The 20,667-nt window shown below is 38.4% G+C and overlaps 1 pseudogene; it reads left to right on the forward strand.

Moving 5' to 3' along the window:
* Positions 1-223: 223 nt before the first annotated feature.
* On the forward strand, positions 224-584 carry LOC103254145 (annotated as a pseudogene).
* The last annotated feature ends 20,083 nt before the right edge of the window (positions 585-20,667 follow it).

Consider the following 20,667-nt stretch of genomic DNA (forward strand, 5'->3'; position numbering starts at 1 on the left):
ATGATTTCTTCTATGTGAAGTCCTAGAAAAGGCAACACTTTGATAACAGAAAGATGCATGTTTGTTGCCCAAAGCTAAAAGTCTGGGAAGAGGATTGACTGCAAAGGGACATGAGGGAACTTTCTGGGATATTAGAAATGTCCAATATCTTGAATCTCGGTCCAGTGCTGAGAATCCATTTCCATCAGTTCTTACAGCCACTCCCCAGACCCCAACAGCCAAAATGGTGAAACAGATCAATAGCAAGGCCTTTTTTCAGGATGTCTTGGAAGCTGCAGGTGATAAACTTGTTGTAGTTGACTTCCAGTGTGTGGGCCTTGCAAAATGATCAAGCCTTTCTTTCATTCCCTCTCTGAAAAATATTCCTTGAAGTGAATGTGGATGACTGTCAGGATGTTGCTTCAGAGTGTGAAGTCAAATGTATGCCAACCTTCCTGTTTTTTAAAAAGGGACGAAAGGTGGATGGATTTTCTGGAGCTAATAAGGAAAAGCTTGAAGCCACCATTAATGAATTAATCTAATTATATTTTCTGAAAACATAACCAGCCATTGGCTATTTAAAACTTGGAGGTTTTTTTTTATTTACAAAATGTATTAAGTATAGAGTCTATATAACCAACTGTCATCGATTATAAATGACAATAAAATATTAATTCTGCTATTTTTTTTTTTAAAAGAAAGAAATGTCCAATATCTTGATTGCAGTGGTGGTTATAAGACTGTTTACAATGCCAAAAGTGTATCAAACTATAAACTTAAATTGAGTGATGCAAATTATACCTTAGGAAACTGAGGAAAACAGTGAAAAAATAATAGTAGATATTCCTAAAATCCAAAATTTATAAAAAATAAAATACAGACATCAAAAATTCAATAAATAGAAAAATAGACAAATTTTAAAGTGGATGCCGAAAGAATTAGAGAGCTAGAAGCCAGTGATGAAGAAGTTACCCAGAACTCGGACTAGGAAAACAAAGATTTTATTTTTAAAAAATGCATTTCAGAGTTGTGGAGTACAAGTGAGGATTTACTACAAAAGTAGGCTGCATGCATGTGAAGTATGAGTTTCTAGATGGCCATCACTCCCCGGTAGTGAATCAGGTACCCTTTTGTCACGCCCCCATCCCCAAGCAGTGTTGAGTGACCACAGATTCCACCTTTGTGCTAATGCGACTAGTGTTCAGGGCCCACTTGTGAATGAGAACATGCACTATTCAGTTCTTTGTTTCTGCAAGAGTTCATTTAGCATGATGGCTTCTAACTGCATCCATGTTGCTGTGCAGGACATGATTTATTCTTCTTTATGCCTGCGTAACATTCCATTGTGTGTATGTACCATATTTTCTTTATTCAGTTCACTTTCTTTTTTCTTTTCTTTTTTTTTTTTGAGTTGGAGTCTCACTCTGTTGCCCAGGCTGGAGTGCTGTGGCATGCTCACAGCCACCCCAGCATCGCCCTGCTGGGTTCAGGTGATCCTTCTGTCTCAGCCTTTCAAGTAGTCAGAACTACAAGTGTGCGTTACCATGACTGGCTAATTTTATTTTATTTTATTGTATAGATGAGGTCTCGCCAAATTGCCCAGGCTGGTCTCAAATCCACAGTCTCAGGCAATCCACTCACCTTGGCCTCCCAAAGTACTGGGATTACAGGCTGAACCACCGAATTCAGCCTATCCAGTTCACTTTCAACGGGCAATATAATTAGTTCTGTGTTTTTGTTATCGTGACTAGTGTGACAAGAAACATCTGTGTGCAGGTGTCTTTTTGGTAGAGTGATTCATGTTCCTCTGGGTATATTCCCAGGAGAGGCACTGCTGATCATGTGGAAGCTCAATTTTTAGTTCTTTGCGAAATTGCCACACTGCTTTCCATAGTGGATGAACTAGCTTACATTCCCACTGACATTACAGAAGCATTCCTTTTCTCTGCAGCCGTGCAAGCACCTGTTGTTGTTGTTTTTTTTTTTTTACTTTTTAAGGATAGCCATCCTTACCGGAGTTAGGTGGTATCTCATTGTAATTTTGATTTGCATTTCTCTGATGATCAGAGAGGCTGAGTATTTTTTATGTTCTGTTGGCTGCTTGCATGTTATCCTTTGTGAATGTCTGTTCATGTTCTTTGCCCACGCCCACTTTTTTTTTTTTTTTTTGAGTTGGAGTCTCACTCTGTCACCCAGACTGGAGTGCAGTGGCCGCTCCTGGCCACTGCAGCCTCGCCTGCTGTGCTCTGGCGATCCTTCCGCCTCAGCCTTCCGAGTAGCCGGAATTACAGGCGTGCGCTACCACGCCCGGCTGATTTTTTTTTTTTTTTTTGATTTATTGTAGAGATGAGGTCTCGCTGCCCAGGCGGGTCTCGAACCCGCGGGCTCAGGCAATCCACTCACCTCAGCCTCCCAAAGGCGCGGTATTACAGGCTGAACCACCGAGCCCGGCTTACACCCACTTTTTAATGAATTTTTTTTGTTTCAGTTAATTAGAGTTCCTTGTAGATCCTAGATATTCGTCCTTTATCAGAGGCATAACTTGAAAATACTTTTTCCCATTCAATGGGCTGTCTCTTTACACTCTTGATGGTTTTGTTTGTTTGTTTGACTTTTTGCTGTGCAAAAGTTTTTAGGTTTGATGAAGTCCCACCTGTCTGTCCTAGCTTTTATGGCATTTGCTTTGGGGTACTTGGTGATGAATTCATTGCCCACTCTCTTGTCCAGAAGTGTGTTTCCTACATTTTCTTCTAAGATTCTATTGTTTGAGGTTTTACATTTAGGTCATTTTGAGTTGATTTTTGTATATGGTGATAGGTAGTGGTTCAGTTTCATTCTTCTGTATGTGGCTAGCCAGTTCTCTTGCACCATTTGCTACTAAATTTGGTCTCCTTTCCCCCAATGATTGTTATCGATGGCTACTTGTAGGAGATGAGTTGGTTGGGGGACCAAAGATTTTATTTTAATTAAAAATGGTGAGGTATATAAAAAATAGATTTAGAGGCTGCAATTGTTTTTTTAAAGAATTTTCTTTAAAAGAGAATGAAGGGAATAAATGGAAACAAATATTTCAAAGAAAACCACTGAGATTTTTCTAGAATTGCAAAAATACCTGATCTCTCAGACAATTCATTCTGAGTTCTAATCAGGGCAACTAAAAGTAAAATCTCACCCACACACAATCATGAAATGGCAGAACATCAAGAATAAAGAGAACATCTTCAAGCTAATACATTGAAAAAACAGATTACCACAGAAGAATAACAGATTGGTAACAGACTTCTAATCAGCAATAATGGAGAATTATCTTCAAAGTGCCAAGGAAAAGTAATTGTCAACTTTGAACTCTGAACATGATCATTCTTCAAATGAGAGTGCAAAATAAAGACATTCTCTGATGTTCAAAGACTATAAGAGTTTACCATCTACAGCTTACTAAAAGAACAAATTAAGAACATTCTTCTCTTTGGCAGAAAAATGAAACCCAGAGGAAACGACTAAGATAAGGAAACATTGGTGAGCACCAGAAACAAATCATTAAATTTAATTAGCCATTGACTGTGAAAAATGACTGTTCTATGGTCTAAAATATTAAAATAAAAGTTACCATAACAAATGAGGGAGAGAAGCTCTCTTGTTCTAGAGGATAAAACCAGCATTCAGAATAATGTTAGACTCTGCTGGAAAAACTTATACTGAAGTATGCTACTGAAGCATGTTACACTGAATCAAATATAAGGGTGATCACTAAAACAAGTTTTGTTCAAGTGAAAAGTCAAATATGACCAAGCCATAAGAAGATATGACATTTTGGTGCCATATTTCCATCATGACAAGGGTCCTGTGTAATCCACAGAGTTAACTTCATCGGCCCCAGAAAAATTATTAACATAGTATTTTCCCTGGGTCCCAAACTATTACCTAAACCAATTGATTCATGTGGAAATTAGCTATAAATCTGGATGATGTGATTCATTTATATATATCTTCAGTTTGAATTTAGGTATTGATGTTATTATATTAGAACTATAAGTGTGAGTGTCTTTTAGCTACCCAGTCTTCCAACTTTGTGGCAAAATCACTTTGAAAATTGTTTTTGCTATTTTTGTTGTTATGTCTCTTTAGTTTTCCTGTTCCTTAATTTTGTGTTGCATGTGTCACATACAGAAGAGAGGGTAGATGACATAAATGTCAACTCAGTTATCACAAAGTGAACACAATTGTGTAACTACCACCCAGGGCAAGAAATAGAAAATTATCCATCGGCATCATCAGATCTCAAGAAACCCTCGTGTGGCTCCTCCTTCCGCTGAAAGTTTGCAAATAATTACTTCTACCAACGTAGTTTAATTTTCTCTGTTAAATAGTGAGGTAGGGTCCGATTCATTCTTTCTACTTGACCTGGCTCAAGGTTAGAGCTATTCCTGCTTTTTCCCCTTATACTTCTTTCGTTGTTCTCTTTGTTCCTTCTTACAATAGTGTGTGTGTGTGTGTGTGTGTGTGTGTGTGTGTGTGTGTGTATACATACATATAAACATATTATATATAACATATATTCACAACCATAAACTATATATGATTTTTTTCCTTTCACATTTTTGTGAGATTCAACCATATTGCTCTGTGTGTTCTTATTGTTGTATAATGCTAGCTGGTAAACATCTCCCATAAAATACTCAATCTTCTATCGAAGAACTGTACATTTTTTTACTGAATGTGTTATTGTTACATAGGATATGTGATTAGAAGTGAGATTGTGGAGTCATAAATTACACATACTTTCAGCTTTAATAGATAAGGTCAGTTTTTCAAAAGTGGTTTTTCCAATATTCATTCCACCCACAATATCTGAGAGTTCCTGTTGCTGTCCATCTTTTCTTTTTTTTTTTTGAGTTGGAGTCTCACTCTGTGGCCCAGGCAGGAGGGCAGTGGCACACTCACGACCTGCTGGGCTCCAGCGATTCCTCCGCCTCCGCCTTCCAAGCAGCCAGAGCCACAGGCGCGCGCCACCACGCCCGGCTAATTTTTGGATTTGTTGTAGAGAGGAGGCCTCGTCACGCGGCGCGAGTCTGGTCGCGAACCCGCGGGTTCAGGCAATGCTCTCGCCTCGGCCTCCCAAAGTGCTGGGTTGACGGGCTGAGCCAGCCAGCACCGCCTGCTCTGCGTTTTTCGCAAGCATTGGACGTGCCGGGATTTTAAATCCGGGTCATTTCGCTTGTTGCATAGCGGCATCTCACAGTGGTTCAGGCTGCATTTCTTGAGTGACTGGTAAGATTGAATTCTTTTTCACGCCTGTATTGGCTATTTGGGTATCCTCTTGTATAAAGAGGTTCAAAGTCCCTTGCCCATTTTTCTATTACATTGTTTTTGTTTTCCTTATTGATGTGAAAGATGTCCTTATGCATTCTATAAACAAGCCCTTTGTCCGTTGTAAATATCTTTTTCTACTCTGTACTATCTTAATTATATCTTTGTATTATTGCAAATTTTTTGTCAATCTGAAATTATTTCAAATGGGAAAGTTTTTTGAAAGTCCAAAAATAATTGAAAGATATAATTCTAATATTGGTGAATAAAAATTCACATGTAGCCTTTATCAAGATTATCAGACATTATTTTACCATACTTGCTCTATCATTTTCTATTTTTTCTGAAGCATTTGAGAGCACATATTCAGTTAAGGCCTAAATTATTTAGTGTCTATTTTCTAAAAATCAAGGATAATCTCTTATGTAACCACAGTACAACTGTAAAAATCAGAAAATTTACATGGATTCTGTACTATTATCTAATTTACACATCTTATTCACATTTAATCAGTTGTCATAGTAGTATTCTTTATAGCAAGAGAAAAAAATAATGCTTCTGGCCCTGGATTCAACCCAGAATTATCATGCTTTATACTTAGTTACCATGTCTCTTTAATATCCCTTAATCTTAGTTTCTCATGCTTTGTGTTTCATAACATTGGCATTTTTAAAGAAATTAAGTCAGTCATTTTGTAAAATGTCCCTTGAATAGATTTAGCTAATGTTTCATTGTGATTTAATTCAAATCATTCATTGTTGGTAGAAATAACATGGAAGTGATATTATATTCTTCTCAACACATTGAATCAAAAAGCACAGAGTAGCAGTTGTCCCAATACTGGTGACACATTAGGTTTAGCCACTGATGATTCTTGCCTGAATCAATTATTACTATAATTTTTGCCAAATAATGATATTCTAATTCTAACATCATTTGTTGGTTTTAATGAATATCTTTCCATTTTCCACTGATGATTCTTGCCTGAATCAATTATTACTATAATTTTGCTAAATAATGATATTCTCATTCTATCATCATTTGTTGGTTGTAATAAATATCTTTCCATTTTCTCATTTATTTATTTCTTTACTTATTAATCTTTATTGGTGTGGACTTAGTCAATCATTTTCTTTAATAGATTATAATCCGTTGCTTACATTGTTAATATTGGTGTTCAAATTGCTCTAGACTTTTCCACTAGTGTCCCTTAAAGCTGGCTGTATATCCTCCTGAAATGTCTGCATCATTCTTTTAGTTATTTCTTACATTTTTGAACAATAAAATGTTCTGGACCTGCCTTGTATTTCCCCAGTTCCAGTCTTGGAATGAGCTTATTTATCACAGGAGTCTTGCTTCTTTTTTTAATGAATGTATGTTTAGGAATCAAGATCTTGGCACTAGGTGTACTCTCTGTTGCTGGAGTGTTAATTGCTTTAGCCTTTAGTAAATAGAGCTAGGAAGTATACACATAAAGATAGTGATTCTTCCAACTTCATTTCAATATCCAATTATACTTTAATAATATAAGATTCATTCACCTTTCCCTATATTCACATTTATAATTGCCTTTTTCAGCAATGAGAAGCCTTGTTCCCAGTATCTATCCATCTATTTACTTACTGCTTAATCCTAGAATGCACAGGAAGTGATTTCATAACTGCTAACCCACACTAAACTTCCTACCTACAGTTCAATTTTCATTCAAAATTTTTGTCTGTAGTGAGGATGTATGGTGTAAATGCTGTGTTAAAAAAAATTACTTGGGGTCAGGCATGGTGGCTCACACTGTAATCCTAGCACTTAATATAGCTCCAAAAGTCTGAATTACACAAAAAGGAAGATTCAGAGTATCACTCTCCCATCCTTTCCAAGCTGTGCCCACTGTACTCCCCTCTATCTATCCTTTTCACTCTGTTTTTGTCTATCTTCTGTAAGTAAATCATTTTTCATTTGGGGATTTATCAAATTCATCTCTATTTTCACATTTTCTTTCATCAAGATCTGCAAAATAATCTTTTGTGTTGTTTTAAAAACTTCTGCTTCATTGTCATTCCCCCCTGTCATTTCATATTTTGTATGTTTTCCCTTTCTCCCTCCTTTTCTTGTTTAACCTAGCTAATGCTTTGTCTGTTTTGTTCATTTTTTGAAAATCAGAATTCTCATTTATTAAATGTGCAGTTTTTATATGTTCTACCTCATTTATGCTTTTATTTTTATTTTTTCTTCTGTTTTTCTCTCATCTAGTTTACTTGGTTGTTCTTTTTCTACCTTTAGAAGGTGATATTTTAATTTATTTATTTGTATTCTTTTATGATTATTGATATGTTCAAGGCAATGAATTTTCCTGATAACTGTCTTAAATGTACACTGTAGAGTCAAATATGTAGTATTTTCATTTTCATGAACTTTTAGAATTTATTTAGGTTTAGGTTTATATTTCTCCTTTCACACAACCATTAATAGGAGCTTTTTAAAAAATTTCCAGGTGATGGGGGAAGGGCTTTTCTTTCTGATTAACTTCTAATTTTATTACCTTGTGATTAGAGTGTGCTATAATAGTTACGCTTTATAGGACATTCTGATTCCTTCTTTATAACCTAATGTGGCATCAATTTTGGTCAGTGTTGCCTGTGTGCTTAAGCTGTATTCCTTGTTACCGGGATGTAAATGCTGATATATAAATATAGGATCTACCTTATTGATTCTGTCATTTAGATCTTCAATAGCTTTATTTATTTTTTTGTCTACTTGGTCTGTCTTATATCAAGAATGAGTATTATACTACCACCATCCCCCATTACTAGTGTGCTCAGATGTCTCTTTGCTTTATAAAAGTGGTTACTATTATAAAGTAACCACTTGATGCATAGATGTTTACAACTATTATATCTTCATTGTGAATTGTGGTTTTTAGCATTGAAATGCATCCTTTTTAGTCAAGTATAATATTTTCTGGCTTGAGATATACTTTGCTGGCATCATGATTATAGCCTCTTATTTTGATTTTTTTCTGGCAAGATTTTTTATATTCCTTTATTTTTAGGCAATCTGAGCCACTAATTATTTGGGGGAAAGATGTGTTTCTTGTATGTTGGAGCTGTGTCTTGTTTGTGAGTAAAGTTTAAAATAGTTTAAAATCAATTAAGCCCATTCACATTCATATGATTGTTATATTTGGTTTCAACTCTATCATATTATTTTGGTATAATTACATGCATTATGGTAGTTTTTTTTATGTCACTCACTTTCTTTACATTTTTATTTTAAAATATTTTTTAGTATTTAAGCAGATTATTTGTACCTTTGCCCTAAATTTTCACCATCCAGGTTATTAGTTTTTCATCAATTATTTTGCTCCCATCTACTCAACAATCAATATGCTTGTCACACTTTCTTCTCCCACTCTTCCTTCTTGCATTTCTTTAGTTACATTATTTCTACTTTATCAGAATGTATAACACTAAAATATTATGCATCCACTTCTACTCACCTTTGCATTGGGCTTAGATCTACAACTAAAGTACATCAAATGTCATCATCTAAAGTTATCATTTTATGTCTACTTTCCCCTTTCTGTTTAATTATGTTCTTAGTTTTTGAATTTTTGACTCCACGTGTATGTATGTGAGTGTAATATATGTTATATATATATGTATATCTATAATACATATTATGTACATATGTATATATATGTATAGTGTTTAGGGAATATTTAATTTAGTTTGGAGTGTTGAAATACACTTTCTTCTGCATCAGGTTAATTGTTGGAGGAGAAGTGTATATCAGCTTAAATGTTTCATTATCCTTTTGCATTTTCTTCTTATAGTGGCATTGCATATCTAACGACTGCTTGCACTGCTCCCATTCAATAGACAAGGCTGGTGGTTTGAGGTCTTTTGACAGTCCTAGCTCAAGACAACCTTTTTCAGTGTAGCAAAGTATGATTTCTTTTTCTAGGTGAATATTTTTTGGGAAGCAAGGTGGAGGTGGCTGCATGTCTTTTGATTTATTGAAACAATTTGATTTGATCTTACAGGATCCTAATTTTCTCCGTGTTGTTTATTTTGCCCTTCAAAACTCAGTTTCCAAAGTTTGTCTTTCTCTTTATTTTTACTCTCTTATCACAGAAGTGACATCTTTCCAAGACTGTCTCTTTAGGCCACTTTAGATCATGCCCTTTTTGGTCCCTTCCCCGAGGCTAGTTGTCTGAGATACCAGTGCTTCTTTTCAGTTTATTTTATTTTATGGGGGTGTATGTGTGTGCGCACACATGAAAGAGAGAAACTTTTTTGTGGAGTGGCTTTAATTCAGTCTTGGTTTCTTTCTTCTCTCTTTTGTGCAGTTTTGTGCGTGTGTGTGTTTTGTTTGTTTTTTTGAGATTCCACCTTGTTCTTTTCAGTCTTAGGTACAAACTCAAGAAAATAATCCCATTGGACAGTTGTGCTTATGTATTTAGGGAACATTAATTTTAATCTTTTCTGTTTTCCTGTTGTGTTGAGTAGTATGCAAAGTGTGAAATGTCTATGATTTTATTTGCATTTCTCATTGATTTGTATTGTTTTGGAGGATGTGGGGCAAGATTAGAATTTAGGTAGTCACCTTGACCTTAACTTTTCCAGAAATTCTAGCTCCATAATTTTAAAAGTTTTACTATTCTAGATAAGAGTCAGGGTCTGATAATCTTTCTGTGATATACTGAGGCAACAAGATATACCCTTTGAGATCACCAGTATGATGACTATGCCTCTCCAGAACAGGCAAGGAATAAAATCAAATTCTTAGGGACTTAAAGAATAGTTGAACTGTGTCACTATCTTTAATTCTCCTCTCTTGGGAATTCTCTTCATTCTCAGGAAGATAGGAGGAGACATTTTAATATCCTTACTTCTATTTCACCAGTTCCTGTGATTCTGTTTCTTGCACAAGCCATCATCTTCAAAAGTTCCAATTTTGGAACTAAGAAGTCAGTTATTAACTAAACCAATACAATCACTTACCATTTCTGGTTAAGAAAATGTCACATGTCAGTAAAATGAAGCAAGCAACAAGCAGGAGGTCCCAACAGCTTTTCATGGTCTATTCTTGCCTGGCATCATACCTTAGTTCTTTCTTTAGAGAAAAGTGGAGAATTCAAATGATGTTATGCAAATATTTTTATAATGTGGCAGAGGATTCTTTCAGATTCTATCAATTGTATTCATCTTTTATTGCAAGTTGCTGTGTCAATTTTCTCTGTTTGTCACTTTGGATCAACAGACAGAATATTCTTTTTGAAAGTCGGAATTCACATAATCAAATCCCTAGAGTGGGAAAATACATTCTAAGTATGCTTTATTGTCTCTGTTGTACTTTCACTTTCATATCTGGCCCATTACAGACCATTTGATGTTCTTTAAGAGCCAGTGCTGATGGGTAGAATTCATGGGATAATGAATATTCATTCTCAAAAACCAAACGAAGATTCTTTGCAGTAGAGATACTATAAGCAGCACCTGTCACATGGTCTGTCGATTCAATTTTGTCTTCGGTCTAAGGAAATGTGTTTTTTCTCACAATCTCTCTCTCTCTCTCTCTCTCTCTCTCTCTCTCTCTCTCTCTCTCTCTCTCCCTCTCTCTCTGTCTCTCTCTCTCTCTCCCCCCCAACTCCCCTACCTATTTTCTTCTTCTTTCTGCATCTCTTTCATTTTTTCTCCCTCTGTGTAATTTTATAGAGTTTTAACATTAGCTAAATGTTAGGATTAAAATTTTATAAACTTTCATAAGGATTGTAAACCATTTTTTTCAAACATTATTATGAAGCCTAACTTCTTGGCAAGCTTTCTACACAATGAAAACAAAAATGCAAAGAGATGGGGGGGGAACACCTAGAAGGAACAAATTACCCAGTATCAACACTAAATAAGAATTCATTCAAGATATTTTGGCAGCAATCTTTGTTTCTGATCCTGGTCTGATCTGAAATATCAAAAAAGTATAAAAATGGAATCCCATGTTTGTATTAAATAAACTACATTTACTTTTAAAAAAAAATTTCAAAGGCAATACAAACATCTCAACTAAATGGTCAGCAATGCTAGTGATTTAAAAAAATCATGCAAAGAGTAATAAACTATGATGTGCTTATCACATTGGCAAAATGCTAATGCAGTTGATAACAGGTGGAGAAACAAACCCTCTCACACATGGGCTGGTGGGAATGCACATCAAAAAACCTAGCCATGTTTCATAAGGTTGGACCAAGTAATTCCACTTCTAGGCTTTCATATGAAAGAAATAATTGTGAATATGAGCAAAAATCTGGCTAATAGGTTGTTAATTACAAATTGCTGATAGCAATAAATGAGTAAGTAAGGAAGTAGACAGAATAATCTAAAGCTCACTCACCAAAGAAAAATAATTAAATGTCCATGAACATTGTACTTATATTTTTTTCACATTGCCAATTCAGTTTCCCCAAGGATCCAGGTGATGATTTCCCATTTGTCTCTCCACCAGTACTAGCACCCCTGCTTAGAGATTGCCACTGGCTAACCTGCTGGCAGCCCCACACAGCCACCATGTTCACACCCATTGTTTCAGAGGAGGCCACCTCTGTTCCAGCCACAGGAGAGTAAACCAGTGAGATAGACAGCATTCGTCCTCGTGTCCTACACCCCCACTCACTGCTGACTCTAAACTCATCCATGCCATATGAAATTGCTGATATTCAACTGGTTTTGATCCTTTTAAACAGCAATTTCATAAGGTTCAACCTAACAGAAAACTACATCATTCTTTCCTCACTTCTCATTAGACTCTCACCAATGGGTTGTTAGTAGATTGAATTTGCACTGACATTTTACTTTACCTTGAGGTGTTCACTCTGCTGGTAACTCCTTAGCACTCCACATAGGACTACCAAGTCCTGAGCAAATACCAGCTTAGAGATTGGGAGAAGTAATTGTTAAAACCACCAAATTGAATGAACAGCAGAAAATGATACTGGTGTGCTCAGGTATGATCAAAAGAAGGTATTGCCAGAGAGGAGTCTTTATGATGGAAAACAAGGGGAGAAGTTGTTATGCAAGGAATGATGGAAGAACCAGGATACTGAGACAAGGAATTTAGACTGGACAGATTTTCTTTCTTTCTTTCTTTCTTTCTTTCTTTCTTTCTTTCTTTCTTTCTTTCTTCTCTCTCTCTCTCTCTCTCTCTCTCTCTCTTTCTTTCTTTCTTTCTTTCTTTCTTTCTAACACAGGGGAGAAATACAAGAAAAGTTCCTTCATGACTTGTTGGTACAAAGCTAATAAGAATTGAGCGGAGGGTAACCCCTTCAGTTCCCCTCCCACTTTGGGAGATTTTCTGTTCTCTCAATAGATCCTGCTTTCTCACTTTAAAAAAAGAGTTGAGCAGAGACTCCTGCAGCCTCCTGATGGATCTCTGTGTAAGGGCTTGGGAGTTCGTGTGAGGCTGGCACACATGGGCTTGGAGAAAGCATGGACATGAGTGATAACTATCAGAAAAATTCCCAGAAATCATTGACTGCTTGAAAATTATAGTTACCAAGGAACCATAAGAAGGAAAAAAGCCCAAGAAACTGGGATTTGGCGGTGTCATATATGTAAATGGTAAGTTTGGGATAGGAATGTTATTTTATAGGACTTCATTAACTTCCCTGCAAGGGTCACTTTTATGTGTCAACTTGGCTAGACTCCAGTACTGAGTTGGCTGACTCCAGGCATTCTTCTGGAGGCATTTGGGAAGTTAGATGAACAGTTAAGATTTACAGTTGACTTCATGTAAAAGAGATTCTCCTATTCAACCTAGGTAGGCCTCATCCAATCAGTTGAAAGGTTTTAAGAATAGAACTGTGGTTTCCCTGAGGGAGAAACAAAACCTGATTTTTGGACTGAAGCTTCAGTTTCTGCCCAAGACTATTCAGCCTGTCCTTCCTAAAGACCTGCCCTACAGATTTCAGTCTTGCCTAACTGACCCTGAAAATCTCATAAGCCATACAAAAGATCTATATCTCACCTATCTAATCTTCCTATCAACTATATCTACAGTAGAGCTATCATCTATCGATATTATCTATGTATAATCTATCCATGCCCATCTCTATATAGAGTATATTTATTATTTATCATCTAGCTATCTATATCTATCTGTTATCTATCCATCACCTATCTATACCTATTACTTATCAAACATCAACTACCTATATCTCTATCATGTATTATACTGGTTGTCTTTCCCTGATGACACTTTAACTGACACACTGGGCCAGATTATTCTGGATAAATTCCTGGTCTTCTTTCTTAGGGAAGACACATCACGTTGTTCCTCCTCCCAGGTCATTGCTGACTGGCTGTCATCATATATGAAGGCCCTTCCCACATCCATGGCTTCCACCTGGAGAAGGATGGGCTCCTCTGTGTTACAAGACTCTCTGGAGAGGGAGACAGAGCTCCTGAGCCATGGAACTCCTCATTTCTTATCACTCAGAAACCCCTTCCATCCATCCCTACCCACAGCATGCTTCTCCTGCTAGGTCACTCACGAGGGCTGTCACAGTGGCCATGCAGGGGACTCTATATAGCTGCCCAGACCCTAGCCTCCTACCACCCACTGTTCCTTGTCTCTGCTCTGGCCTGTCTCTCACAGTTTCTAGCATTTAGTGACTGCCTCCTAGCCCGGGGAAAGGAGGGTGGACATTTCCGTGTTTCTTTTTTGCCTTTAGTTAGAAGCAAAGCCTCTAAACCTGTGGTTTTCAACCCTTCCAGCACATTCAAATCACTTTTAAATATTTTCTAAAATGCTGATGACAGACATCTCCTGGACCAACCCAATCAGAATTTCCAGGGATGGGACCCAGGCACATGAGTTCTTTCAAAACTACCTAAGCAACTTTAATACCCATTAACATTGAGAACCACTTTTCTTAATCAAACATTCACCATTGGTACTAACTATTCTCTTCTACCCACACCCTTCCAATATGTCTTCATTTGATCTCTTTGGCTACTTACCCAAGAGACCTTAGGCTCTTTGCTGACACATTCCCTGAGTGACACACCTCTCCATGGAGGCATATGGTGTTGGAAATAGCAAGAGCTTTGGAGTCAGATGCACACATCTCAACTCTGCCAGTAATAGGCAAATTATCTTCATGGAGCTCTTGCCCCAAGGTTTCAATTGAGAGATGGCCTCCCATAACTCTAGCACAACAGAAGGATCTGGAATTTCCTAGTTGCCTACATAGTTATCATAGGAACCCTGGGAGAATTCAGCTGTCTCTAAATACAGTAAAACCTGTCATGTCCAAGCCAGCCAAAGCAAAAAAGATAGAATAATTTAAAGAAATGCTTGGAATATCTTGGGTTCAGCCAGGCACTTGTCTCACCTAACATATCTTAAAAGTTGACTTAAACATCACCCCTTCCTTTGGTCTTATCCACTCCCTAACATAACAAACCCCATATTCTTAGGATTTCCAGGGTTTTTGTAGGCTTTGATAAAGGCTGCAGGCCATGTGGCCCTGAAGGGGACCATGTTAGGAGATCTATTGAAGTCAGTTATGTTGAATTGACACTTAACCTCTGTTGTGGCTACTTCCAGCAGGCAGAGCACAGCATCACTCTTTTCCTTCATCTTGTTCCACCACTTTTGATTTTAAATTCAAGACTTCCTCTTTCCTTACTCTGGAGGCACCAGAATTCCTCATGTAAACAGACTCTACAGGGCCCCACTGCCTACCAGGATGTTTGACTAGAGTGATAAATTCTAACTCAACTACTTCATCTGGATTCACTTTTCAAATTTTGCTACCAAATTTTTATACAGGGAAACTCAGAGGCAGAAGCTAAAACTATAACCATAAAATGTTCTTAACACTCATGTTTCATCATAGAATTCATATGAATTTGACTGTTTAGTCCATTTGGTTTCACAGAAAATGGATCTTATAAATGATCTCCCACCAGGTAAAACTGAAATTCTTGGAAGGTATGCTATGATTATGCTAAACTATAAATTCATATCTGCAGGAGGAATATGCATGGTTGAAAAAAATTGTAGATAAAGTATACAGTTGGTGTATAATAAAAACTTGTTGGTTAACACAGGTAATATAGACAATGGTCCAGGAATAGTCCCCCATGCTGTCTTTTATACCATCATGCCCATGGTCTACATCAGGGCTCTTCTCACAGGGGTCCACAAAACCTCTTTAAATCCACTGAGTTGGGGCCAGAGAAGAGGCCTGTGTGTTGTCTCTGTTCTAGGTCACCCCCTGCTCCCCTGACTGCTATGACCCGAGGCTGGTCTCCCATTTCCTGCCTGCTTCTGTCTGCAAAATTAAGAAAATGGATTAATTTGTTCTTCAGGATCCCAAATTCTACCCTGTGTATAGAAAAACCTCATATGATCCTTACAAGTTTTCTCCTTGGCAGAACTGCTTTAAATCAAGATAAGGATCATTTGTAATTAATTTCCAGTTATGTCCATGTAAATAAATGTGCTCCAAAATGCTTTCTTAGGTAAATGTCTCCTTTGAATATCAATATCAACAGTCACCCCTTTTGCTTAGTAAATATCTTCCCTCTGTTCCCTGAAGCTGTAAGCTCTTCCCCTAGCCCCGTTGAAGTTACCTCCAGGCTCAAATCCGTGAAAATCATGCTGAGGAGATACCCCTCTACCTGCATCCGTGACACTTATCGTCAGCAAGTCATGGTTCTGATTTCAGAAAATTTATGATCCATTTCACACTCTGTGTGTTGTTGGGAGGGTTCAGTCATTTCAGGCAAACCCCAATGACACTGCATTTTGTCTCCGTTCCTCTGTTGCCGATGCAGGAGGACTTGGAAGAATAACATTTTAATGGCTTGAAAACTGTTCCCAACAGAATTATCAGAGAGAGGATTTTTCAAGGGTTGCATCACCAAATGACCAAACAAAGACACAGTGTCTGGCTACCGCCCACATGACTCCACTGTGAGCCATGTTTTCATAATGATGCAGTGAGATTTAGACACACCTCTTTTATAAGTGGTAAAAGGAATATTAGCAAGGAAATAAAGACCCGGTCTCAGAACTAAGAAGCCCTCAAAGAATCTTAAAAACAAAAGTAACCCCTACTTTGTGGCTTGTTCTTAATAATAATACTTGCTTAAATGTCTTGGGCATGTTGGACACATTGGTCACGCAACGCACATTACCTCATGTGACCCTCATGAGAGCCCGGCGGGATGGGTCCTATGATTGTCCTCGTTGTACAGAAGGAGAAACTGCAGGTTTCAAGAGGCTGGCTAACATTACTGGCTACCAAAGTGAGAAAGGGGGAGGAACCTGAGTAAATGTGATTTCAAAGTCCCCGCTCTCCACTATTGATTCTGATTCAGCAAGACTGATTTAAAGAAAAGGCTTTAGTACAAAAAGTATTCCACCAATACAATTTGGTTGAATTTCTCTACATATAGTATGATTAGACTTTATTTTACTGAAGTATCATCTTGAAGTTTTTTGCCGGGCTCGGTGGCTCAGCCTGTAATCCCGCGCCTTTGGGAGGCTGAGGTGAGTGGACTGCCTGAACCCGCGGGTTCAAGACCCACCTGGGCAACTTGGCGAGACCTCATCTCTACAATAAATAAAAAGAAAATTAGCTGGGCATGGTAGTGCGCGGCTGTAGTTCCAGCTACTTGGAAGCTGAGGCGGAAGGATGGTGGGAGCCTAGCAGCTCGAGGCTGTGGTGGCCAGGAGTGGCCACTGCACTCCAGTCTGGGTGACAGAGTGAGACTCCAACTCAAAAAAAAAAAAGTTTTTTAAAAGCCTTTATAGAGAGATGAAGAGAATTAATTTTAATTAAACATTACTGTGTTGGCTTTAAGAGTATTTACAAGGGCTTGTGTTTCTTGAACACGTTACGTATCCTGCCCCAGCGCTGCCTCCAGCTGACCGACTCGGTAATGAAATCCCCATTTTCTGTTTCAAGAACCCGGGCTGACTTGATATAAAGCTTGCCATTGTCCTGTCTGCTTCTTTATGGAAAGTGACACTCTCCCACACTCCTCTTCTTGCCCCTCCAACATCCTTCCTGTCCATCTCACAGAGGTGAGAACCAATCAGCAGTAGCATGCTCCTAGGGGCTCAAAACTGGCCCTCTTAGGTGAAGGCCACTCGCATAACAGACACCTGGCAAATGTCTTTAACACTCTGCGGAGGAGGGAGGGGGCAAGATGGCATTGGATCCCCTCAAAGGGTGAGAGTCGCTGCATGGGTGAGTACACAAAAAACTAATTTGCATCCTTTTGTATGTGCAAGTGGGTGAGCGAATGCCCAGTTGAGGGGAGACACAGGATCAAGTGCCTTGGGCCCCCTGCAAAAACAACTATAACTTGCCACTGCCCTGAATTCAGCACCTGCTGCATGCAGAAGGATCCACCATCCCCAGGGCACCTCTCAGAAAAAGGCAAAAGAGATCAGCTTGCCCCTGGCCCCCCCCATCACCTGCAGCAACAGGCCAGACATGGGCAGCAGGGACTGTGGAGAAAGTGCCAGGAGGAATTCTAGACTGAGCTGTGATGGAGGGAAAAAACACAGACGACTGCCATTTTCTCTGTCCCAAGACTGGGCAGAGACCTGGTCTATCTTGCCCAATTCCAAGCTGCCTGCATCCTGACTAGCCTGAATCCTGAGACCAAGAGGTAATCTCCACACCCCTCTGAAATCGACCATCATTTACCCAGAGAGGATACTCCAAGTGCACAATACCAGAGACACAAGACGCCCCATCCCTACACTGAACCAAACATATTCACATGCAGTCAGAGAGGGAGACATAGGGGCAGACAATCTGGGAGCTTTTCCCAGGAAAATCTGCTGGAGAGAGCTGCACATTGGCAGTGAGGGCTGCGGAGAGAATGCGGGAAGGAAGAGTAAGGTGGACTCCCAAGAAAGCAGTAGGGAGAGCCTGTTCCAAGCCTGAATGGGGCTCCAGAGCCTTACCACAGGTCCTGGAGACTGGCAACTGCTGGGAGGGGAGCAATAGCTCCCAGCAGAGAAACTGAGCAGGTTCTCTAATGCCTGGGCAGAGAAGTGCTCCAGGGCAGCTCTAAGGAACAGCAGAACTGCATCTTGAGACCAGACACTGATTTCTGTTGCATTGGGCCTGCTCTTTGAGACCTCAGGGAATATTTCCTCCAGTACACAAGCCCTGGTGGGTAACAGCAGATGCCAAACCCCAGATGATCTACCCGCCACCCTGAGCCAGCTGCTGGGTGATAGATACAGACAGCAGAACTAACCAAGAAGGAAGCTGGTGGTGGTATTGGTTTGTTTGTTGATTATCTTGCTTGGTTGCTTTCTTTGCTGGTTGTTTTTTTCTTTTCTTTCCTTCGTCTGTTCCTTCTATTTCTCTTTCTTTGTTCCGTCTCCATTTTTTGTGAGTTTTTTCTTTCTTCTTTTCCCTTCTACTCCTTTTCCCTTTTCCTCTCCTTCTCCTCTCTCTTTTCCCTCTTGTACCCTGTCTTGGACTCAGGGGCTATGCAAGCATACCCACTGTAAAGTCATATTGTGCAGAGATGGAGAGCAAGTCCTAACTGGCCCATTCACAAGATAGCAAGCATTATGACCTGGAAATTGGTTCTGAATCACCTCCTCATCCCCTAGTAAATGCTCAAAATTGTAAAGAGATGGCACAATGTCCCATTCCCAACTCTACTTAATAATTGAACAAATCTGGAGCCCTAGATCAAAGAAGGACAAAAGGTAGAGCAAATATCGGAAGTGACTGCTTCTCCATTTTCCACTGAGCAACTGAATTAAAAAGAAAAATAAGAGAACTTCTACAAATGAAGAAAAACCAATGAAGAACTGTTAGCAACTAGAACCCCAGCAAAGAGCCAGTGCTAGAAAGAACAGCTACTGGGTCACAAACAATGGCTATCTCTGAGAATTACAGTACCCAGAAAGTACTTAAGGAGATCAGAGAATCATTGGATAGAATAAATAAAAATCAAGAAATGCAAGGGCTAAAGCTAAATGAAATTGCAACAAAGCTGGATAAACTCAAGAAAGCGAACTTAGAAATAACAGAAATAACGAACTGTATCCAAGAAATAAATGACAAACTGACAAGCATGGGCAGCATAATTGACAAAGCAGAAAAAAGAATCCCAGAGCTGGAAGACCAAAATATAGCATTAACCCAATCTGTTAAACATATAGAAAAAAAAAAACTTAAGAAGAAAGAAGAAACTCTCTAAGAGATGTGTGATTTTCTCAAGAAACCAACCTATGTCTGATTGGAATACTTGAAATAGAAAAAGAAACAGAAAATACCTTGGAACAAATGTTCTATGAGGTTGTTCAAGAAAACTTCCCTCATCTCGTCAGAGAGATGACTCTACAAGCACAAGAGATTCAAAGTACTCCTGAAAGTCATCTTATGAAAAGACCAACCCCTAGACACATAGTAATTTGCCTACACAAAGTAGTCATACAAGAAAAAATCCTAAAGGCAGCAAGGGAAAAAAGTCAAACTACCAACCAGGGGAGACCAATCAGACTTGCTGCAGACTTATCTGCAGAAACACTATAGGCCAGAAGGAATTGGACCCTAATCTTGAATGTTCTCAGAGATAAAAAATTTCAACCAAGATTTTCCTACCCAGCCAGGTTAAGCTTCAATAGTGAGGGAGAATTAAAATCCTTCCCAAACATCTAATCCCTAAGAAAATATGCTGCTTCCAGACCAGCTATACAGGAGATACTTAAAAAGATGTTGTGTACAGAAGAAAAACAAAAGAAAGACCATGTACTTCACAAGATCACAAACAAACACAGAAGCAGCACAACACACAGCATACCCGCAGAAATGAAAACACACACATATATGAACACCAAAGCTAAACAAAAAACAGCTTCATAAGAGCATTATGACAGGGACAAATTCTCACAATTCAAGAATCAGCCTAAATGAATGGACTAAATGAACCACTGAAAAGACATAGAACAGAAAACTGGATGAAAAACTATGACCCATTAGTATGCTGTCTCCATCTCACTACAAAGGCTGTTCACAGACTCAAAGTTAGATGATGGAAAACAAATTTCTAGGTGAACAGATCACAAAATAAAGTAGTAGTCATGATCTTAATATCAGACAAAACAACCTTTATACTATCAAAAATTCAAAAAGATAAGGAAGGATATAGCATAATGATAAAAGATTTGATTCATCAACAACAAATATTCATCCTAAAAATATATGCACCCAACTCAGGAGCTTTTATAAAGCAGCTACTAAATAAACTTTAAAAAGATATTGACTCTAACACCCTCATAGCTGGGGATTTAAAGACCCCACTAGCAACCCTAGATAGTTCATCGAGATGAAAAATC

Source organism: Carlito syrichta, unplaced genomic scaffold, assembly GCF_000164805.1.
Source record: "Carlito syrichta isolate Samal-C Ts95f unplaced genomic scaffold, Tarsius_syrichta-2.0.1 Scaffold271183, whole genome shotgun sequence".
Taxonomy (NCBI): Eukaryota; Metazoa; Chordata; class Mammalia; order Primates; family Tarsiidae; genus Carlito; species Carlito syrichta.